Source organism: Balaenoptera musculus, chromosome 13 (genome assembly GCF_009873245.2).
Source record: "Balaenoptera musculus isolate JJ_BM4_2016_0621 chromosome 13, mBalMus1.pri.v3, whole genome shotgun sequence".
NCBI classification, from domain to species: Eukaryota; Metazoa; Chordata; class Mammalia; order Artiodactyla; family Balaenopteridae; genus Balaenoptera; species Balaenoptera musculus.
The window spans coordinates 65,501,053-65,524,391 of NC_045797.1; the positions used below are offsets into that span (position 1 = coordinate 65,501,053).

The 23,339-nt window shown below is 47.3% G+C and overlaps 1 protein-coding gene across 1 annotated transcript in view; it reads left to right on the forward strand.

Annotated features, from left to right (window-relative positions):
- Positions 1-23,339, forward strand: part of CAPN14 (calpain 14) — a 58,810-nt gene that overhangs the window by 25,489 nt on the left and 9,982 nt on the right.

Consider the following 23,339-nt stretch of genomic DNA (forward strand, 5'->3'; position numbering starts at 1 on the left):
ATCATGGCAAGAGAGCTGGCCTGAGACCCAAGGTGAAGCCACAGCACCCCTCGTAACCACCTGTGGGACTGTCAGCAAATCACGCTACATCGCTGGGCCTCAGCTTCCCTATGTGCGAAATGAGCTGGCTGGGTGAGGTAGTCTCTACCGTTCTCTCCAGCTCTGACCATCTCTGGCTCCTTGAGGAGATCCTCAAGGCCATCCGAGGAGGCCTACAGGGAGTGGCAGCCAACTTGCTGGAATTTCACTCTGGGGTTTTCTCTGACCCCACTGGCAACTTCACCATTATCATCTTCATCATCACCACATCAGCGTCACCATTTTTATGTAACTGGCCTGGGGAGTGGTTTCCCCAGAGGTCCCCCTCTATGTGAGTTAGAGGGACCGTTCATCACACCCACATAAAGCTGTCAGACAAATGGGCCCATAAATGTAAACATGTAGACTATGCTCTACTGGATCTCTGCTACCCAGTGGTTCCACACACCTGCACACTGCTGTCACAAGCATGCCAAATTGAATTCATGGGGGAAAATTGCATTGAGAATTGAATATAGAATCAGGCTGCATCTTGGCTATCATCATTCACAGGCGCCAAGGGAAGTCAAGGTTGATTATATTTCAGGTTGATTTATACTTACTATGGGATGGTGTGCTCCCTCTGGCTAAGCTATCCATTAATGTCCTGTCTCTGGCTTCCCAGGAGTGATGGGGGAGGAGGCCCCAAGCCCTGCGTCAGGCTCTAGGACCTGGTGACTGAGAAATGAAGCATCCTTAACTGAATGTCAGAGATGGGTCTGAATAGATCATAACTTTCTTCCCCATTATTCCAGTGGCTGACAATGACTCTGTATCCTGAGAAGGCTGGATGCTCATCGGCCCTCGTTGAGGACTCTGCATATGGCCCAAGGGTGGCCTTTGGCTGAGACCAACCCGTGCTCAACCCACCTACAGTTCTTCAGGATTGTGTCTCCAGCCATCCCCTTCTCATCTGTGAAGATTTCTTTTCTGCAGATCTCCCCTTTGGATGGGCAGCATACAAAGAGGGAAGCAGCGAGGTAGTAAAGATTGCCTTGGACTTGTCAAGACCAGCTCTCTTTCCCTGTGACCACCACCTTGTCACAAGCAGAAACGTCGTCTAAGCAATCTGATTCCAGGGTTGGTGTGCTTTTCTTTATACAATACTGCCTCCACAGGTGTCCAACTTAAATGACCTTAGACATGCCGCGTTCTCACATTTGGGGTAATAGTCTAGGTTTCAAGATCTGAAGAGGGAATGATATGTTTGTAGGCATCTGTACCGGCATCTATAAACTGGTAGAGGGATAGGCTAACTTTTAACGGTCTGGGGGTGGGGCGGGGGTACACTGAGCTTTTAAGAACACAGAAAATAACCGAACTGTCAGGGTCCAGGTGGGATGGGCTGGATCTGGCATCTGAGGTCACTGTGTGATCTTCTGCTGACAATATCTCCCGATGGTTGGATTTGGGGGGTGCCAGTGAATTTAAAACACCCGACTTCTTAAAGGGCTTCTGCATGTGATGGGTGTCAGTCTGTTTACCTGACCTATGGGCTATCAGATCTACTTCAAAGAAGAACAGCAAATCCACGCTGCATTGTAGAGTTAATCAGCGGATGGTCGGTATATCCGATTTTTTGTGCTACAGTGACCCCTCACTTTCCTGGCATCCCTACCAACCCAGAACCCAGGCAGAAAATCAGAACAATGGCCATTTCCCAAGGCCCATGCGTTTTACTCATAAGTTAGCAACCCAGAGCCATTCGTTAAAATTCTATTTATTATTAATTTACAAACTGTTCTAACAAACATGACTACCTGGTTTCCAGGTCCATAGCAGACTAAAGGAGGAGGCTGAATAGGGGATAAAAGGGTGTCCATTGGCAGAACTAAAGGAAGTTTGACAGCCTGGTAGATGGGCAGTGCGGGAGGAAGGAGCACTTGAAAGGGGCACTTTTGAAGCATAAAAACCTTTATTTATTCCAAATGGTAAAATGTGAAGTGGTTTACCATAAAGTGCCATACGCACTGATACATGAGGTATTACTGATTTTGTGAACAGTCATCATAAAATTATAGCCTTTTAAAGATTTTTATGCCTATTTATTTATCATTATTTCTCTCTTTAGATCCTGCCATTTTAAATATTTGGTTTAATTAAGTTATTATTGCTTTGCACCATGAAGGCCATTTTGCAGATTTTTTGGGTGACAGGAAGGTGGTACCATTATTCCGTTCATGACACTTGCATTACAATGTGATGGTTTTGCTTGGTGCAGATGAGATCTACATTCAAATTAATTAATTCTGATAGAGCCCCCTGCTTGGCTTCTTGGTGGTGGTCTGAGCTGCCCTCCTGTCACTTGTGTGTTACCCTCACCCCCCTGAATTTAGGTATCACTGTAGCAACTCACAGATACCCTGTGCCTTGCTGACCTTCACCCCCACTGATTCCCTCTGTGCCCTCCCAAAGCTGAGTACTGGAGATGAGGGGCAAAGCCATGTCCCCACCCACATATCCCCTCCCCATCTTCTGTCACCCCAGGGCATGGGGGGCAAGTAAAGCTCTAGGACAGGATAGACTGTTCAAGGGTCCGGATGAAGTCACGCTGAAGGTCTGAGTGGTGGATATTAGTGATTTCCAGAAGTTAAAAGCCAGAAGATTATCATGACCAAGACAGGTGGAAAGTCTGCATTCCAGAAGCCCAGCAACGGAGGAGCAAGCAGTCAGTCCTCAGGTGCCAAGACAGGTGAGTCAGGGAGTCCAGAAGGTAGGGCTGTCTAGAAGTCCAGCCCAAGGAGGCAGAGCATGCCTGGGGGTCCCGTCCTAAGCCTTCAAATCTCAGAAAAAAAGGACTCTGATAAAAGGATAGTGCAAGAGGGGACTAAAATACCTGCCCTTTATTTATCCCTGTTTTTCTTTTTTCCTTTCTCTCATGTTTTGTATAAAAACTTAGTCACCAGAGAGAACCTTCTAGATACCAGTTAAGGCCCAGGGCAGGGCAGTCAGCAGCTTACTGTACAGAGCACTGCTTTCCTTCTGTTGTGCTGCCGGGTTAGAGAAATGATTTTAGCCTCCAGGATTTCCAAGCTGATGTTTTCCCAATGAAATATATGTTTTTTAATATTTATAATGGAAGAAAAGGAAAAAATGAGTTTTGTGGGTCCTAGGTAGGTAAAAGGGGGCCAGCTCTGCCTGGCTTTGTGGAGGAGTAAGTTGTGTGTCCAGCTCTTGGGGAGCTCTGGGAAGACAGCCCTCTGGGGTCACTGGCCCCAGGGCCTGAGCTACCAATGCTCTCCCAGAGTCCCGAAGACTGAAGGGATACAAAATCCAACAGGAATGAAAGTGAGGAGAGGTTGGGCAGGAACACTCTAGCTATATGACATTGGACCTCAGGTTACTCATTTGTAAAACGGAGCCCAAAATGTCTACGTTACTGGGTCATTATGAAGATTAAATAATGCTGGTATGCTGTAGGCACTCAGTAGATGAAGCTGCTCTTTTTTTCCTTAGGCAGGACAAGTCTTTCTTTACAACCACTATTATTTAGTTTTGTTTTTAAAACACAGTCACTCACAACGACCACTCCTCTGAAATGCCCAAGGTTTCATACCCCATTTCTACTTTCCTCTTCTTCCTCTACTTCCCATCTCTGAACCTATCACTGCTTCCTTGAAGTGTGGCCTCAGGAGGGCACCCCTCGTCTCCAATGCCAGGCACCTGCAAAAGTGGCCATCTTGTTATTAAAGCTCCTCTCACGTCACACAGACACAGGCTCTGTCCTCCAGTCACCTTGAACTTCAGAAGCAGGAGAAGGTTTACTCGTCAGAGGCCCAGGTTGTCAGTGAGGGCTTTTCTGGACCACAGACCAAGCAACTCTGGAGACCATACTGACCAGCAGTTGTTCTGGAAGCTCTGTTGGATAATTTAGATGTGAAATAGAGCTGACCTGACACTAGGAGTGAGAAGGCCTGACAAGTGCACAGCCATGGCAAGGAAGCAGTTACTCTCTGTTAGACTGACGTCCTCACGGTGGTCCTCCATGCTGATTGGCTCAGCTGGTTTGCTCGTGGTGCTGATGAGGCCCTGGCATGGTGAGGCCAGCTGGGCAGTGGGATTGCATCTCCTCCACCTGTCCAGACAGCCAGCCGTTCAAACATTCACCCATCCATCAGAAGACATGTGTCAACCTCCTATAATGGGTTGGGCACCGTGCTAGGCACTGGGGACACAGAGTCACAGTTTACTGGAGTGACAGCTGACGGACAGATGGCCTAAGGCACGCTGTGATGGAGATGCACAGAGTGCTGGGGAAACACACAAGACAGGTGCCCAGGCCAACCTGAGAGAGTCGGGGGAAGCTTCCTGGGGGGTGATGCTTGGCCGTCTTAAAGGATAGAGGCACTAGATAAGACAGTAAAGGGAGAACGGTGAGGTTCCAGATAGACGGTCCTGCACGTGGAGAAAAAGTACACAGAAGCAGGGAAGGGCATGGTGTGTTTGGGAAACAGCCACGGTTCCGAGGGGCGGGGCTTAGCTCTGTTGTGATGGAGCAGGTGAGCGAGTCCGCACAGGCAGGCAGGGACCCAGCGAGTTCTGTCATGGCCTCGGGACCCTCTCCTGAGGGGCTGAGGCATCAGCCAAGGCCTTCAAGCTTGGCCATGAGACATTCAAGCCCTTCCTCTCCACCACTGTCAGCAGGGTGCAGGCAAGGACCTCAGAGTCCTAAGAACTGAGTTCAAATCACGGCTTAGCTCAGGGGTTACTTCGGAACCTCGCCTTTTCGAATCTCTACAGCCTCATCGATAAGACGGTGAGAAACATGCTAACCTCACAGGGTGAATTTCATGAGACAAGATATGAGCGTGTCTGGCATTGGGCAACGCACTTAAAAAAATCTGAGCTCAGCCTGATTTTTCAGGTTAGGGGCGGAGCACCTTCCTTCCCACATCTATGGCATGTGCTGCGGATGAGCAGACACTAGATGGCGCCCTGTCCCCACGCAAGGGCTCCTTCCTGGGTGCTGGACTGCAGATGACAACTTCAGCCCCCTGGGAAACCCCAGGTGGTTTAGAGTCCTGCCAGCCTGACTCAGAGCAAAAGGCCCCCCTCCGCCCCGCATGGACTCACTCCCCTTTTCTTGCCTCCTTTTTCTGCTCAGGTTTTAATTGATGTACTGTACTTTATTTTACACAGCTCATTCATTTCTGAAAAAGAGCAAATTATGCTTTTAAGCCCTTGTTTCAAATGCATCTCTTTGATGATGCACTCAGTCCACTCACCCTTAGAACCCAGCGCCTGGCTTAGTGCCTAACCCACGTTTGGTATTTATTGAATGAATGAATGATTTTTGAAGTAATAGGTGAATCTTGTCATTTAAAAAGTCAGCATCTAGTTGAGTTTCTAGCGGGAAATATTTAGTACATAATGTTTGCTTGGTTACAAACGACTTTCCTCTAAAAGGGTCCCTCTGATGTTGCATAAGGTATAGTTTCACTCTGATGCCGAGCACTGTGGCTTTTCAAACCACCTTTGAAAAGCTCATCGGGCTCTATCTGAAGACATTCTTCATATCTTGACATTCCAGGGACTTAGGCATCATTTTCTCTCACACATTCAGAATTCATCCTTCCAGAGGGATTAACCAGTTGAGGAAAGTTCCAGAGACTTTTGCGTTCAGGGTGGCAGTGGCAGTGGCAGCTCTGTGAGTAGCGGGAGGTGGCTGGTCCTGGGCCTGAAGGCTGGTTGTTAAGTCCTCATCTCCATCCTAAGCCTTGACAGCTTCTCCTGCTTGCAGAAGAAAATGAGGCCAGAACAGGCAGGGTTGGGTGGTGGAAGGAGCAGGCCTCACCCTGGCAGGGAGTCTGGGTATTTTTTGTTCTCCTGAAGAGCAATCCACGGGGCCTTAGATGACTTCCCTAACTTCTCAATTCAACTATTTACAAAAGTTATGTGTGCACTTGGAGGAGGTTGGACTGTATAACTTCTAAATCTGCCTCTGGCTGGAGATAAATTTGCCAAGAGTACAGGCTGGGCTTGAAAAAAGACGCCTGCTTCAGTCCGGCTCCACCATTTACTAGTGTAAGTTACCTTTGGCCAGTTGCCAATGTATCTGTGGTCCAGAGGATGGTGTGGATCACGTGTGAGCACGTAGGTACGCTGCTTAGCACTGAGCCAGGCCTCTGCTATGGTTTACTGTGGACCCACAGGAGGGGCTGACTCCACTCTACAATGCCCCCCCCACAGGATTCCCCCAGGGGAGAAGCTAAGTGGTTTCTGAACCAGGGCAAACCAGAGGCCACAAGGCTCTGATGCCTGAAACCCAAGCTGCAGTTCTGCTTGGAAAACATCAATCTCGGGGCTTTCGTACAGAGGGTTTGCTTCCCAGATTCATTTTCCTTTTGGCCGAATGAAAGGATCAAAATGATCTTTGTCTTTGTTTTGACTTCCCATTGGCCTCACATCAGGTCTCCCCCAAGAGGGAATGTCACCAAGCTTGACATTCCACTCACCCAGCTGGTGGCCTGATTTGCTCATCAGCAGTAATGACAGACGCAGCCCAGCTAAGGCTGCACAGCGGCAGCAGTGGCCGTACTCAGGCAGAGCGGGTGGACAGGTTGCGGGCCCCAGGCTGGCGCCTCTGCTCTCTCACCCCCGGTATTGCACACACTCAGAGAAGCAGGCCGGTTCAGGCCCCACAGCAAGGCTGGGCTGTGTGCTAACCCTCTCTCCCATTTTGCATGGTCCGGGGTTCCCTGGGTGCAACTTGGATGGTTGACTCACACAGAACATTCTTTTCCTGGTCTTTGGCTTCCTTGAGAAAGGAGGAATCTGAGATTATTAGAGTGCCTTGGCCAGGGCTTTAATGATGGGAGGGCCATGGCGTTCTCAGGAGGCAGGCACTCTTCCCCTAAAACTGCCCCTGCCTCTGGGTGGGGGAGGAGCTTCTGGAGGGGCAAGCTGCAGGGAGGTCTCCCGGGGACTCTGGTGGCTGGGAAGGTGCAGTACGGTTTGCAGGCACTGCTTGGAAAGGGGCCTGGGAGATTGTTGCTCAGGGCTGCTCGTTGCTGCCCGAGTGCATGTGTGTCCGACACCCAGGCTCCCAGAACTGATGGTTTCTTCAGATGAGGCCATGCCAGGCTGGAGGCTCAGCAGCTGAGAGGAGAGGTCTGAATTCTGCAAGTCCTACTGTGAAAGCTGGGGTCCTTAACGGAGTGAGAATGATCCAGGGGTGGGCTGGTGAAATGGGCAACACATTTGACCAGGAGTCAGATGACATGAGCTTACGTCTCCTCTTCCACCAACTGGATGTGAGGTTGTGTGGCCTTAGGAAAGTCATTTAACCTCTCTGGGTATCAGTGTAGTCATGTTCTGATTTGGGATGGTGACTCCTGCCTCCCAGGCTGGTGGCAAAGATTAAATAAGATTGTGAGCATGAGAGAGCTTTGCAAATCGTAAAGTAGGGTTTGTAGTTGGGGTTTACTATTCTAGTGGATAGACCTGGAGTCATATGCATTTGCTGGATTATTTGAGAATATTTGATTCTGCTCTAGAAAATAAGAGAAACCAACAAATAAGGAGGATAGATAAAACTAAGTGTAGAAGCACATGGCTTGAGAGACAAGTCAGACATAGATAAAGAGAGTGAATCACCGCGTGAATTTAGGAAGGGATGCAGGAGCTGAGTAGGCTCTGAATATTCATGCTTTGCACTAAATATACATGAGGCACCTGAAGCATCAAATAGTCAGGATACGTCAAACATACACGAGACCCACGAGGCACTCAGTCTTCAATCAGCCGCCCATTGGTGACGCCCACCTGGTCCCATTCTAACCCCTAGAAATGCAGATAAGCACCATGGCTTTCAGCTGAGTAATTGGCAAGCTGCAGCTGTGCCCTGCCATCCCTGCCTGAGGCTCACTGATAGAGCACCTGTGTGGTTGGGCCCAGAGCCTTCGGTCTTTTGCTCAAAGCCTCAGGTCTGGTGCTTGTGAGCACACCGTCAGCAGGAAGGGCTGATGTGGCAGAGGGACAGGACACCCGAGCATTCTGTAGCCCAGGATTCAGTGGCGTGGACCTTCTACAATATCCTAAGTGTGTTTACTACCCCATCTCTCCCTGCCTTGCTTTTCCCTGTTTTCAATTGATCCAATCAACCACGTGAGCTGAGGCTCCTGCGTTTTGGTCCGCAAGCCCTTCTGTTTGGTGACTTGCTGGTAGAGGAGTCGGAAGATACCCGTGCAGCAAGGTAATTTCCCCCCTGACACCTGGGACCAGAATGGGGAGCTGGGGGCTGGGGGCAGGAGGACTGCGTGCTTCCAGCTCTGTGGCTTGGCTGCTGAGGTACGGGTGCCGTGTCTACACGCATGGTGGGTGGAGCGGGCCCCTCAGTACACCCCTCCCCAGCAGCCCTCGTCAGATGGGTCAGCTCCCATGCAGAGGGCTGAGCAATGCCTAAGACCACACGTTGTGGAGAGGTTCCCAGCGACCCTGCCGCTCTCTCCCCTTGTCCTAAAACGACAGAAGGTCAAGTGATTTCAGCAACCACCTGACAGAATCTCATGCTCTCCTCACTGGCCTGACCGGTGTTCCAACTTTCTCACCATCACCTTCCCATAGCCTCTTCTGAAAGTCATCCACGAGAGGCTACGTGTCTGAGCGCAAAGAAACCTGGGCCAGAGTCCCGCCTCTGTCATGTACTAGCTGTGGGATGTAATCGAGTCACCTAAACTCTGCGCCTCGGTTTCTTCATTAGTAAAATGATGCCTGACCAGGCACTGTAACAGCTGATGTCTGTTCAATAACCCCAAGCACAGAGAAGGCAGGTAGTTCTTTATTTTATTTTACTTTACTTACTCTATTTGATTTGATTTTATTATTTAGATTTTTTTTTTTTTTTAAATAGACATATAGGTGCTGGCCTAGATCCTAACCTATGGAGATGAAAATTCAGCTCCTGTTCTTAAGGAGGTTGCAGTCTGCTTGGAGGAAAATACAAGAAAGTAGCCCGGTGTAGGGGGCGAGAACACACCTGGGGAACTCAGATGAACTTGGGGAGGCTTGGAAGAGTTCCTGGAGGGCGTGGTACTTAGTTTGAATGCTCAAAGACGGATCCAGGGACAGAAGGATGAGCTCGGTAGAAGGAAGGGCGTGGGAAAGGACAGAGTATTAAAACGTGGATTCATCAGGAGAGGGATGAGTGCTATAATGACAAGTGGTTGCAGCAGGATAGAGGGTGATTTGGAGAGAGATTGTTCCAATAGCTTAGCAGAGGACAGATTGGCAGGCGTAGAAACGGGAAGGAGTTCAGAGATTGTAAGTGACCTACCCAAGGTCCACAGGAAGTGGTAGGTCCTCATGACTCAACTCTTCCCGGGCCTCCCCCTCAGGTTTCTTAGAATTCCAGAAGGGCCTGATAGGTGCCTTTCCCGCCAAGTTGCTGTCAACCCACACCCTGGTGGCTGCAGATCAAGCCACTCTGGAGGGGAGGGGAGAGGGGGAGGCTGCCCCATGCAACCTCACGTCATCAGAGACCCAGACAGAGGCCAGGTTGAGAGTGTGACGGGGACAGGCAGGTGTGTAGAGGCAGCTTCCCAGAGCCTCAGGCTGCCCTGCCCAGCCGTCCTTCCTTAGGAGGGTCCTGCAGGAGGTAAAGGAAGAGAGGGAAGGAAGAGGAGGCTTAACGGGTGACTTCAAAGCTGCTTCTCCCTCCTCAGTGTTGCCTCACCCCTCTCCACGAGAAGGCATTTTGTTTCAGAAGCAAACGGGGCATCAGTGAACAAGGCAAGGTCCCCTCCTAATCCCCACCCCCTCTGACTTACACTATGCAAGACCAGCCCTCTGGGCAGCGGTTCTAAAAACCCCTTTTTATTACCATGGAAACTTAGTGAACATTCAGGGCGCTGTTGGACCGGGGCTTCCTTTCTAGGGGATGTGGAGGAAACCATCTTATTGTACAGGTATCAATCTGGGTCATATCAGGAGAGAGAAACCACACAGTAAGGTGAATAGGGGTCTTTTGCATAAAGACTTTTTAACTATAACGGGGGATTGGAGTAACGAGAGACAGGGTAGTAAAAAGTAACGAGAGGGCGAAATAATGCAACAAAAGCAGATAGAAGGGCATCTGCTATCCCTGGGTCTGAGATAAGAAATAACTCCCTTCCGCCACCCAGAGCTGATCGAAGTCTTGGTGGAGAGGGCACGCTGTGGTTCCTGCACGGCCGAGAAGCCACTGGGGTGCAAAGTGGCAAAGTGGCAGACTTGCTGGAGATCTCAGCTCTGGAACTTGCTCAAGTTCTGCCCTCCAGAACCTGCTGGAAATCTGCCCTCCAGGGTGCTAAGGAAAGCTGTTCATGGGAAGGTGTCTCACCAGGGCCACTTTTCATGTGTACTTTCCTCGCGCAAAATTCCGAAGAGGTGTGAGTTCAAGGGTTGAGATTTAATCAAATTAATCATTTTTACTGCTTTATCAGAGACATTCTTAAATGAAATTGGCTGTTACCCCCCCTGTTCTCCTGCAAATGTGCGGTGGTGAAGAACATGATGGCAGGGTACGGTTGGGGGGGGACTGGGCTGAATCTAAGGCGCCAGCTGTTTACCTACCACTGCTTCTGCATCCCCGGTGTGAATGTCAGCACGACAAAAAAGACAAGAACAGTTTCGTACTATTTTTTTTTTTTTTTTAATCTTTATCTGATCTTAGTCATGAAGTTGGAAATCGTGTTGGTATTGTTATTTATTTATTTATTTATTTATTTTTAACATGTAATATGTGGGAGGTTCTTGGTATTTTGATTATTATTTATTGATTGATTTATTTTTGGCTGTGTTGGGTCTTCGTTTCTGTGCGAGGGCCTTCTCCAGTTGCGGCAAGCGGGGGCCACTCTTCATCACGGTGCGCAGGCCTCTCACTATCGTGGCCTCTCTTGTTGCGGAGCACAGGCTCCAGACGCGCAGGCTCAGTAACTACTCAGTTGTGGCTCACAGGCCTAGTTGCTCCGCGGCATGTGGGATCCTCCCAGACCAGGGCTCGAACCCGTGTCCCCTGCATCGGCAGGCAGATTCTCAACCACTGCGCCACCAGGGAAGCCCCAGTTTCGTGCTATTATTCAAATAGTTTTGGCCCTGCAGAGCCCCTGAAAGGATCCTGAAACCACAGGGGTCCACAGACTACCCTTGGAGAACTGCTGAGTTGCTGACTTGGCCAAGCTCCTAGACTAGGAAGTAGGGGTAGAATTTAAATATTGGGCTCCTGGCTTCAAACCCTGTGCCATTTCCACCAAAACTGTTGGGGTTCCCAATAAACAGCCTACCTCTTCTTTGTCCAGATTCTTAATAAGTTGAAAAATAAAATAAAACTAGGGTCCAAATGTCATTTTTTATTACAAATAGAGACCAGGTTGAAGGATGTAGCATCAGGTCTGTCAACCAAGTGGGCTTGATAATACCAAACCCAATCAGCCACATAGCGCTGGCCTGGAAATAGACCGTGTGTGTGTGTGTGTGTGTGTGTGTAGGGCTGGGGAAGGTGTGGGGAGCATTGCCCAGAGAGACAGAGCAGAGCACAGGTGGTCTGCAGCCCCTCGCCCCCAGGAGGTAGAGGGCAGGGCTGAGCTGAGCACGGTCAGTTATTCCTAAGACAGAGGAGTCTTCGGCCTTCATAAGACAGGGAAGAAACCCAGCCTTAGAACAGGAGTCTCAGATGCTTCCGACCCTCACATTCCACATTCGAGAAGTTTTCCCTCCACCCCATGTCTGTATCCTACCAGCCAAAGGCAGTCTCTGAGTAGCCAATTCCCAAGGTTTCTTGTCATTTCTCAGATATGCTCAGCACTCCTCCTTAATGCCTTTGTAACTTTCTTTATCCTAGATCAAAAGTAATCAGATGCTTTTTCAGACAAATAAAGTATGTTGGAAGTCCCCTTATTAAGAGGCAGTGAGGTTGAGGAAGAGAAGAGACCAGCTTCTGGCTGGGCCTCTGAGGGGTTGTATGGTGGTGGGACTTTTGCAGTTCAAGATGCAGCTGGTCAGATAACCCAGGTCAGGGCACCCGGAAGTGATCTGGGCAACTGGGTCCCCACCACCATGTTCACGTGCTTGTAATGTGTCCTGGGAACTCATCCATCTGAAGGAGGCCCCTTTAGGGTGACCAGATGGTTGTGTCCGTCCTCCAAGAGGCACAACGTCTGGGAACCTGGAAAAGCAAACAAATCATTAGATGGCTAAACAGACTTAAAGCCCAGGAAGTGAGACGAGTCTGGGCCGCTGCAGCACAGGACTTTCTAGTGATTAAATATTTGCGCTACCAGATGCACACTCCCGTTTTCCCCCTGGTCGGCGCTCCGCAACCGCGGAGAGCTCTGCTTTCCGGCTGCGCCCTGATCAGCTGTCAGTTACTTCCATCCATCTGCTTGAGCTTGTGTGACATCATCTTCATCTGAACACATTTAGCGCTTGTAGCAGGCCGAGCTAAGTTTACAGATCATTTTCTGTTGATTGCGTTTTTGAGTGGCTGCTTCCCTGAGTGTCCGAAGAGGGCCAGTAATTCACCAGTGTGGGCTCTCCCAGTTGCTCCCACAGCCCGATTTACTCCAGGGAAGATTTCCTTTTCGACACTTGATCCGCATCAGGAGTGTGGATTCCCATTAGGTCTGATCAAAGAGATCCTCTGTGATTTGCCCTGCCCTTAAAGAGCCACATGTGTTGGTTTATTTCACTAATAGATGCTGCCTTTAATGTTGCTGGCAGCCCGTGGGAGCTTAGATAAATATCCTTTAAGCCAAAAACAATAGAAAGTGTGCAGGGGCCTTAAGCAAGGCCAACCTTTGAGTTAAGAGTTTGGGATTTTGAAATGGAAAGCTTTTCCACCCCTCACAAATAATTTTTTTATTTAAAGGCAAGCAAACAATTAGATGTTGTTAATACGCATTTCGAAGTTAATTTTTTAGAAGAAACAAACCCTTAAAGATAAACCTCAGGTCTTTATCTTCAAGTGTGAATTTCTCCCTCAGAACCCCACATTTATGAAGTTTCATTTGGGGAGTATCGGTTCCCCGCAGCTTGGTCTCCAAATGGTTTGTAAGAGCTCTCACTATTAAAGCCCATTCATAAGGGAAGTCGTCTTTACAGGAGTTCAGTTTTGCTTCAAAACTGAGTTTCTTGATTGTTTACTTGGTTTAAAAGAGTGTACTCTGGGGTTTGGGTAATTGACATGCTGTAGAGGACCTGGTTACCTCCTCAGTGTGTCTTACCAGTGGGACCTTACATCAGATCTCCTGGAGAGTTTTAATCACACAGCTTCAAGGGGCCCGTAGATCACCCTCTTCATTTTAACATCTGGCGCTTTCAGGACGTGACACATTCTCCCAGCTTACAGATGATTTCCTGTTGGTTGAACTTTAGAGTGGCTGCTTCTCTGGGTGTGCAGGGCGGCACCTTCATTCACCACTTCAATCTGAAATTCTGCGGCCAAGACATGAAAACCCAGGTTTTCACAAAACCCCCATTTTCAGAAAAAAATCACTGAAATGATTCTGATGTATGCAAAGATCTGATGTGTTTCAGAACCTCCTAACTTCGCTTTGCCAGGTTTCATTTGTTCCATGCCTCTCCAAGACGGGCTCTGGAGATAGGTTGCCAGGACATACCCGACTCATGCCAGGTGCCCACCAGCGTTGCCAGCACTGACCTCTCGGCATAAAGGAAAACGCTGGGCGGTTTGTACATTTCTTCATCCTTCTTCCTGTGCCACTCTCTCAGATCTGCACTTTCTCCAGAGCTCCCCAACGTAAAGGGATCTGAAGATGCTGAATCTGACCTGTTGGCAGCGTGTGTACCTTGCTGAGAAGAGGATGAAGTGAGCATTTGGCTTCCTGTTGCTGGCATACACATTTTAATTTTAGGGTCTTCATCTGCTTTGGTAGATAAATCACAAACATTTCCATGAATAAGCGCGTCTGTTATGCAAATTGTTTTCCGTCTGCTGGTCTGTTGAGAATAATGTTCCATAATTACAACAGCTATTTACTTATGGGCAAATCAGCTTTCTTACCACCTTCTCCATTTGAGAGAGGCCTCCAGCTGCTGCAGGAGCCCTTGTGTCTGGAAGGGCTGGAGGACTCTGCCTTTGTGGGCCTGTGGTCTGAGTTGGCAGGTCCTGGGGCAGAGAAGGATCCAAATACCATACATTACTCATTTGTACATTTATTCCATGAGTGTTTATTGAGCACCTACATCATGCCAAAAACTGTGCAAGGTTGGGTATTCAGAGATGAATAGATCCAGTCTAGTTCTCCATAATTCACAGTCTAGTTCAGGAGAATTAAAATCAGCATGGTGTTCTAATGAGGGGTAAGTGTAAGGGGTCATGTAAGTCCAAGGAGGGTCCATAGTCCAGGATCAGGAAAAGCTTCCAGGGAGAGGTGACATCTTCTCACTATGCTCCAGCCATGCTGGTCTTTCCTGCAGTTGCAGATTCCTCCCCACTCCAAGTATTTTCAATCTATGTTCCCTCAGGATTGAATGCTGTTCCCTCTCCTTTTGACTATCTCCTCCCATACATCTTCAGGTCTTGGCATAAATACCACTTTCTCAGGGAGGCTTCCCCTGACCTCACTCTCCACAAATCTAAATGATGATTCCTCTGTTATTTTTCTTTCCTACCGCCCCATTCCTTTACAACACAAATATATTTGTATATATGTGAATCTTTAAATAACTGTTTATTATTCTTACTAGCATGTAAGCTCCTTTTCCTCCACTGTGTATACAATAGTGTCTGCCACACAGAAGACACTCAATAAATACTGGTGGGACACATGAATGAAACTACCCAACAAAGGCAAGTCAATAAGTCTTCTGGATCTCAGTTTCTTCATCTGAAAAATGGGATTTATGTGCCTGCTTCATAGGATTTTTGGAGTGTGATTACCTGAGCAATGTCCCCCAGAGATTTTCACATCCTAATCCTTGGCACCTGTGACTATGTGACCTTATATGGCAAAAGGGACTTTGCAGATGTGATTAAATTAAGGATCTTGAGATGGGGAATTTATCTTGGATTATCCAGATGGGTCTGATGTAATTACAGGGGTCCTTATGAGAGGGAGGCAGGAGATCTGAGGGACAGAAGGCAATGTGGTAACAAAAGCAGAGAGAGACCTGAAGATGTTACGTGGTTGGCCTTGAAGGTGCAGGAAGGGCCCACAGACCAAGGACTGCAAGTTGGAAGAGGGAAGAAACAGATTCTTCCCTGAGCCTTCACAAGGGACACCCCCCTCCCCACACAGACACCTTGCTTTAGCCCGGCAAGACTCATTTTGAACTTCTGACTTCCAGAGCTGTAAGAGAAAAAAATGTTATTTTAAGCCTCTAAATGTGTAGTAATTTTGTTACAGCATCAATAGAAAACTAATACATGTAGGGATCCAGTAAGATCTTGTGTGGGATGACTCTTGGAAAAACACAAAGCCAGGAGTCATTATTAGTTTACGACAACTCCCCCCTTGTTTATTCCATTTCTGTGCAGTGGTATGTAAGTTCCAGCTCCTATAATGAGGCGAGATGCTTGAATAATAGCCCTACACCCCAAGAAAGGGTATTTTTTCATAGTTTATAATTGCCATAGAGCTTGAAAATCTTCCAGGTCTTATAGTTCTTAATTATGCTCTCATGCATATGTATCAATTACCCACATGCTCCTACCTAGCTTGTTACTGCAAAGATATTTTAAAATATATATATTTGGAACAATTTCCTCTGCATGCATCTCCCTCTGAAAATATCCTATGAAATATTTCACCTCCACTGCAATAATCCACTCCAGTTGGGACATGCTTGCCAATCTTCTCCTGCATGATGAAATTAAACCTGCATTGTTGTCTGCTGCAGTCTCAATCCTGCTTATTCTACCTGGCAGTTCTCTCCTCTTAACTCCCAGTGGCGTCATTATAGATTTGGTTCTCTGGGTTTGTGTCTACTTTGCTTAGTATGGTCTGCAATCTGGGAAGGATCAGGGAATGCCTGGCCCAGGAGGTTATATTGAAATGGCAGTGGAGGGGGAAGAAAGAGTGTTGATATTTTTGCTTGCTGTTTCTCCCTGTTCAAAGTGGCTCTGCAGGGTCTATACTTCTGGGTCACTGAGTTCCCACTGAATCTCAGTGCTAAGGGGAGGCAGTTTTATCTGCAAATCAATGACTTTGCCAAGTGATAGCACGGGAGTCCTCAAGTGGCCCTTCTGGTGATTTTCGGTCCCACCTGACTCAGTTTTTCAATTTGTAAGTGTATTTTCTTCTTTTCTGATTCCCCCCTTTCCTTCTGTTCCTTCTCTCCCTGACTGCCCCACCTGTCCTGGAGATGCCCATGGGAACTACACCTGCTTGTCTCTGTTGGGAGAATCACAGTAGATCTTCATTGGGCATTTTCATCAAATGGACTAATGTCATTCTGTTGGTGAGCTGAAAGGTGGTGGTCTGCCTCAATATTTTGACTGTTATCCTGAACTTAAAAAAATTTCTTTTGTGAAAGAGGAGATTTCACCTGTGGAAGCTCTATTTTTTAAAACATATGAGTTGTATCATTAGGTAAAACCTTTAACCTCTCTGCATTTTGGTTTCTTTACCTGTAAAATGGAGATAATAATATAAACATGGTAGTGTTGTTGGGAGGATTAAATGAATTACTATGTAAAATGCTTGTCACATATGGGGCACGGTCACTTGGAAAATACTTATTCTGTCCTCTGCCCCCGACTCCATTCTCATGCTTGAGATGCACACACACTCCCTGGTGAATTTGCTTTAAAGGAAGATTCTGGGGTCTTAGTCCAGAAAGTCAGATTCAGTCAGTCTTGGGAGAAGTCTGGGAATGTGCACTTGGAACAAGCTGCCCAGGTGACATTGATACGGGTGGTCTTCAGACTCTACTTTTAGAGACTGTTCCACGGGCTGTGAATATGGTGAGCTTGGACCATAAGCATCTTCAGGGCAGCGCCTGTGTGACATCAATTTGTGTATAATCACAGTGTCTGTCACAGAGGAGACACCCAATACACATTGGCCAATGTTAAATGAATACCTCTGTGCACTTTCCATATTACCTGATTTATTTTTTCAAGCTTTACTTCTCACTGGGTAATTAGAAGGCTATGTATAAAGTACACTAGTGTGACAACCCATCCTCTGAACCCTGAAGCATATTCCTAGGGGACATCTGGAGTCCCCATTCTCCTCCATTCCTGCATGTCCAAATTTACCCATCTTTCAATAAGCCCCAGTTCAGAGCCACGTTCTCTATGACGTCTTTCCTGGTTACAGTTAACATTACCTTCCTCTTCGACCAGTTTCTCTATGTCATGTAAAATAGGTTAACTCATACAGGTTAAGTATGTGCATTGGCTCTCTCAGCAAATTACATGCTCTTGATGGTTTTCCCCATAATGTCTCTCAAATCCATCTCCTACTGCCATTTGGGCCACAGTTGGCCCAGTCCCAGCTCCATCATCTTGCTTGTATTTATGACATTAGCTTCTTCTTTGACTGGGTCAGGTGACTGTGAGTTCTGTATCTTTTCGATAAACTCTCCTTCAAGTAGGCTAGTTTGAGTGAGCCTCAAGCTCTCCGTTCTTTATCTTCAAAAGAAATGTGAGAAGCAATCAGTGATTGGGCATGTAATGGAGCAAACAGTTTAAATCTGAATTTGAGATGAACCTCGGGGGACTCACCTTTCTTAAAGACTGGAGCCACAAACATAGCTTCAGAAGAAACAAGCTGGGAATATCATGCTTGTCTGTAACTAAGCTGAAAGCTGGCACTTGTGTTTATTTATACAGTTAACGATCTCTGTTACTCACACTTGGGTGAGGGAGACTTTCCTGATTGGACATCTGACCTGGCATGAGTTGGGCTCATGGCCTGCTCTGGGGGAACTGCCAAGACTGAGGTTCAATGTGGAAAGTCTTCTTTGCTGCCTCGAGAGACAGTAGTGAAAATGACAGGTACAGAAGAAATCAATCTAGCCACCCCCTCTTCCAGTCCAATGGCAGCCTGGCCTGACCAAGGGCTGATAGTCTTTTCCCTGCTCTTCTAGATGATTTCTAAGGTGTTAGCACCACGCTGATGCTCTTGTAAAATCACACTGGCTGCTATTCCCCTTAGATGGTGTCTCAGCCACCAGCTCTAAATGCCTTCAGATGTTCAAGTCAGCGGACCCAGCACTGTCTTCGTTGGCCGAGGTGCTGTCAGCTAGTCAGCAAGGGCTTACAGCATGTCCCCTCAGTGCCCATCTCTGCACCAGGTGCTCTGTGCACTTGACTTACATGTGTGAAGAAAACAGTTAATTGCCTGCTGGACGTGCTGTTCTGGAAGGGTTCTGACGCTTTGGCGAGCATTGCCAGGGCAACCAGACCAAGAATCTGTTAATTAGTTAATACTGCAGTGATCGTACTCCACTCTAGTGAAGAGGAAGCTGGTTGGGATGCTTTTCTTCTCTGTGAGGGGTGGGTGAGAAAGAAACAAGGAGTTTCACAGTAGAGGTTTTGTCCCATTTTAAAGCTAACTGGGACAAGACAGGGAGAGAACTGGTATGAGGGAGAGTTATGGATGAAAAGATTTCAGCCCATAACCACGTGGATGACCAGCAGAAAAATGGTTGAAGGGTTTCTTGGGAGAGATGGAAACCACAGCATGAAAGATCTATCAAGGGAGAAGCTTAATTGCTGAGTTGGGGTTCAGGTTTCATGTAAAGTTTAGCTTTCCGATCAGGGCATCTGAGAAGATTCACTTAGAAGGGCTTTTGTAGAAACAGTTGGGAATTCATGAAGAAGGACACATCCATGTGAGTTTTATTTAATTTTGCGTGTGTGTATGTAATCACGAAAACCAATGACTGATTGTCAAAGGCTGTGCCCATAATGGTTTTTGACTAGGGATGCAAATCCTTTCTGCCCACAGTTCTGGCTGCCTTTTGATGTTTTGAACCCATTCTGCAAGCAAAGGTCTTGGAATTAGGGTGGACTCCAAAGGAACTCATTTGTAGGTGGACAAGAGCCAATTAGATTCTTTTTATCTTCAAGAATCTCACTAAGAAACTAAATTAGTTGATAATTAGGAGCTGAATGAGGAGGGGGTGGTCACAGAGATCTGTGCTAGGTAGCCATGTCTTCCATGAGCACTCAGATGCAGAGAACAACACTGGTGGGGCAAGGAGGATTCTTTCTTGCTTGCTTGCTTTCTTTCCTTCTTGCTTTCTTTCTTTCTTTCTTCCTTCCTTCCTTTCTTTTCTTCCTTCCTTCCTTTCTTTCTTGCTTGCTTTCTTTCTTTCTTCCTTCCTTCCTTTCTTGCTTTCTTCCTTTCTTTCTTTTCTTTCTTTCTTCTTTCTTCCTTCCTTCCTTCCTTTCTTTCCTCCTTCTTTCTTTCCTTCTTTCTATCTTTCTTTCTTTCTTCCTTCCTTCCTTCCTTCTTGCTTTCTTACTTTCTTGCTTCTCTTTCTTTCTTCCTTTCTTCCTTCCTTCCTTCCTTTCTTCCTTCCTTCCTTCCTTTCTTCCTTCCTTTCTTTCTTTCTTTCTTTCTTTCACTCTTTCTTTCACCCTTTCTTTCTTTCTTTCTTTCTTTCCTTCCTTCCTTCCTCATTCAAAGCTATTCACTGAGCACCTTCTATGCACCATACCCTCTTCTGGACACAAGTGATACAACAGTGACTAAAACACAGTCCCTTTCCTCATAGAGTCTACTTTCTAGTGAGACAAAGGAGAGACGTAAAATAATTAAACACACACTATGCGCTCAGGCAGTAGTAAGTGCTATGAAGGAAAAGAAAGCCACTAGGGCCATAGAGACTGACGGGGTTGAGAGGCTGCTGTTTTAGATAAGAAGGACAGGGAAGGTGAAACAAGGGAACAATCCCTGTAGCTATCTAGGAGGAAAGAACGAAGGGGGTGGCTGAGAGGGTTAGGGACAAGGCTTCATGTGGTCATAGAGAAATGCAGAGAAGGATTCTTTAGAGATCTGGCTGTCCTTACTGTCCTTGGGTTCTGTGAGATACCCTGCTACACATCTAATGAATTACCCCTTTTTGCTTAAGCCAGTTTGAGAGCCTTTCGTTTTCTTGTAGTTAACAGATTTCAAAGTCATCTACAAATCCACAAGGTGAGTCTAAAGCAGTTACGAGCTACCTAGAATTTCTGTCAAGGCTCCCTAGTCAGAGCACGTGGCTCCTTATCTCCACCTGGTGCCAATATTCTGAAGGTGCAGGAGCCTTAACAAAGGAGCAAAAACCAGTCTGTGAGCACAATAGATGACAAGAGATAATAAATGTAACTTTCTTATCCCCAGTTTTAGCAAATTTTGAAAATGGAAGAAATTATATTCTTGAAAACATTAAAAGGGTATTTATTCATGTCAAGATTATCCCATTTCATCTGTAGGATTCCAGGAAACTTGGAGATATTAGTTGTGATTTCTTTGAACTGAGGGCAAGAGCTGGTCCCATCTTGGAGTCAGGTCATACAGATCACTCTTGATGACTCTGAATGATTCTGCATGTGAACCTGAGGCACAGTTTATTCCTGGCCTTTTGCTTTCACTCTAGCTAGAGAACCAACCAGTAAGCTGGGTTCTCTCTAGAACTGTGTGGATCCCCAAGATGCACATATACTCAAATGTCAAAAAGGAATATAAGTAACACTGTAGCTTGAGGCTCTGACTGCTCTTGGACTTGTGTTTAAGGAAATAATATTTGCTGAGTACTCTGATGCCAGACACTGAACGTATAGTATCTTCTTCTATCCCTAAGGAATTAACCCTGTTGTAAAGATGGGGAAACAACTGCAGAGTTTAAGCACCTTGCTGGGTCAGTCAAATTCTGGATTGCAAGCTCCAGAAGATTGCTCTAGCTGGTAAAGCAGAAACAGAATACTAAAAGGATTTGGGGAAGCTCACAGAGAACCAGGGCTAAGCTTCCAGAGGTATGCCTACAGTTGCACTGCAAAACTGGTCTGATGAGCAGACCACGGCCACTCTTACAGAGCACTAGATGCCAGGATATGCACCACTGCCATTTTTGTGCAGGTACTCGGCTAGACTGCTTCTGCTATTTTTGCAAGCCCCATGCCACTTTTGTGCCAGAAATTCAACTTTTCAGCTGTCATGACTCCCACTGCCCTCTGTCCCTTCTTTCTTGTCTCATCAGTTTCCATGTAAAAATTTGGCCAAGTGGTCTGACCAGGAGAGCATAAATCTGGGCTGCAGCTGCAAGGGAGGCTAGGAAAGGAAGTGCTGGTGCTTTTCAGCTCCTCTGAAAGGCTGCTTCAGCTCCTTATCAGGGAGGGAATTCCCCCCAAATGGAAAGGGGTTCAGATGTGGGCAGCCAAACACAGTCACGTGCCCTCCAGACTTGCCAATATGACATGACCAGTGAGGGGTGGGCTTGGCGTCTCTTTCCAGAGCCCACTACTTCACAGTCCTTCTTTCTGTCCATCAAATGGAAGGAGATGCTTGCTTTTTAAAAATTCATCAAACAAATATCGTATTGAGTATTTTCATCATGTCACTAAGTGGTGGAGGAGGGGTGCCAAGGTCAAAAGACACAGTCCTTGCCCTCAAGGTGATAGCTTATCGAGCCATCATCACATGATCATGAGTGGCAGTGATGGATGACTGGTATATTGATTACCTTCTGTACCAGGTGCTTTGTATCTGTTGTTTCTAAATCCTCACAACAGCCCTGCAAGGAGATATTCGTAATGTCACTTTTTTTTCAGATGATGACACTGGCGCTCAGAAAGGCTATATAACACGCCCACATGACACAATTAAGAAGCAGCAGATCCCAGACTACAACCAGAGGTCTGTGTGACCAACTCCAACCCGGGGACAATTGGGGGACAGAGGGATTCAGTGGCTTGACAAAAGTCTGCAGCTGATGGCAGAGGTAGGCTTAGAACCCAGGCCTCTGACTCCGGTGCCTGTGTGCTTAGCTGCTAAGCCAAACTGGCTTGACATCAGCTGTGCTCACGTCACACCAGGTGCAGGCTGACCTGACCCTCTTTGCCTTCATTGTTCTGAATGCCTTTTATTCAGTCTTGAGTCTTTTAAAACTTGTCCTTTCCAGTCCCATGTTTTTGAGGGATGCTGTCCACCTCAGGCGATTCCAGGAGATAGGGGTGTGTCACTAAAGCCAGATCACCCAGAGACCCTCTGAGGACACAGGCTAGTGAGCACCAGGGCATCGGCCAGCTGAGCGTGAAGGTCACTTCCCCGTCTGACTTTCCACGAGGAGGGCTCATTCCTAGAGTGTGTGACTCCTTCTCGAGAGAAGCTCTTGATTTTAAGTCTCCTCTGTGAGGCTGCTGGGTTCTATGATCTCAGGGCAGTCACCCTGACTGCTGGGATGAGTTCCTTCCCTAAAGGACAAGGACAGGCTGCTTTTTTTAAAGCAAAGAATTGCTGTATTAAAGCAAACTATTAACATGTACACACAAATGGTAAAGCTTAAATATTGAAGTCAGAGCAAACAAATGGCAATTCAATATCCAGGGTTGGTGGACAGAACGCTTGAGAGGAGCAGCCCCAGATCAGACTCCCGTGGTGGAGAGGGCGTCTTCAGAAGTGAGGGGCCCTGGGACAGGCTGCTGGTGGTGATTAACTCCCTAATGAGGAAAAAGGACTTTTGAAGAAGGAGCATGTGCAGAGCCTTGGTGGGGGATGACGTGAGTGACATTATGAGGACCTGCCTCCCAACTGGACAGGCCTGGCAGCACTGAGGGTGAAGAGCAGAGGATATTCTTTTTTTTTTTTTTAATTTATTTATTTATTTATTTATTTTTGGCTGTGTTGGGTCTTCGTTTCTGTGCGAGGGCTTTCTCCAGTTGTGGCAAGTGGGGGCCACTCTTCATCGCGGTGCGCGGGCCTCTCACTATCGTGGCCTCTCTTGTTGCGGAGCACAGGCTCCAGACGCGCAGGCTCAGTAGTTGTGGCTCACGGGCCTAGTTGCTCCGCGGCATGTGGGATCTTCCCGGACCAGGGCTCGAACCCGTGTCCCCTGCATCGGCAGGCAGATTCTCAACCACTGCGCCACCAGGGAAGCCCGAGCAGAGGATATTCTGAGAGAGGTCATGAGAGGCTGAGGGAAAGAGACAGAATTAGAGGAACTGGTTCTTTACATCTTTCTCTCCCACCTCCCACCACTGGTCCAGCTTTCGCCATGGTTAGGTAGCCTTAGTTTTCATCTTGCTCCTTAATGTGCCCGTGGTCTGTATGTAAGTGCTTAAACATTATTGTTGTTGTTTGGGCGCTACTGGACCATTTCTATTTCAGTGC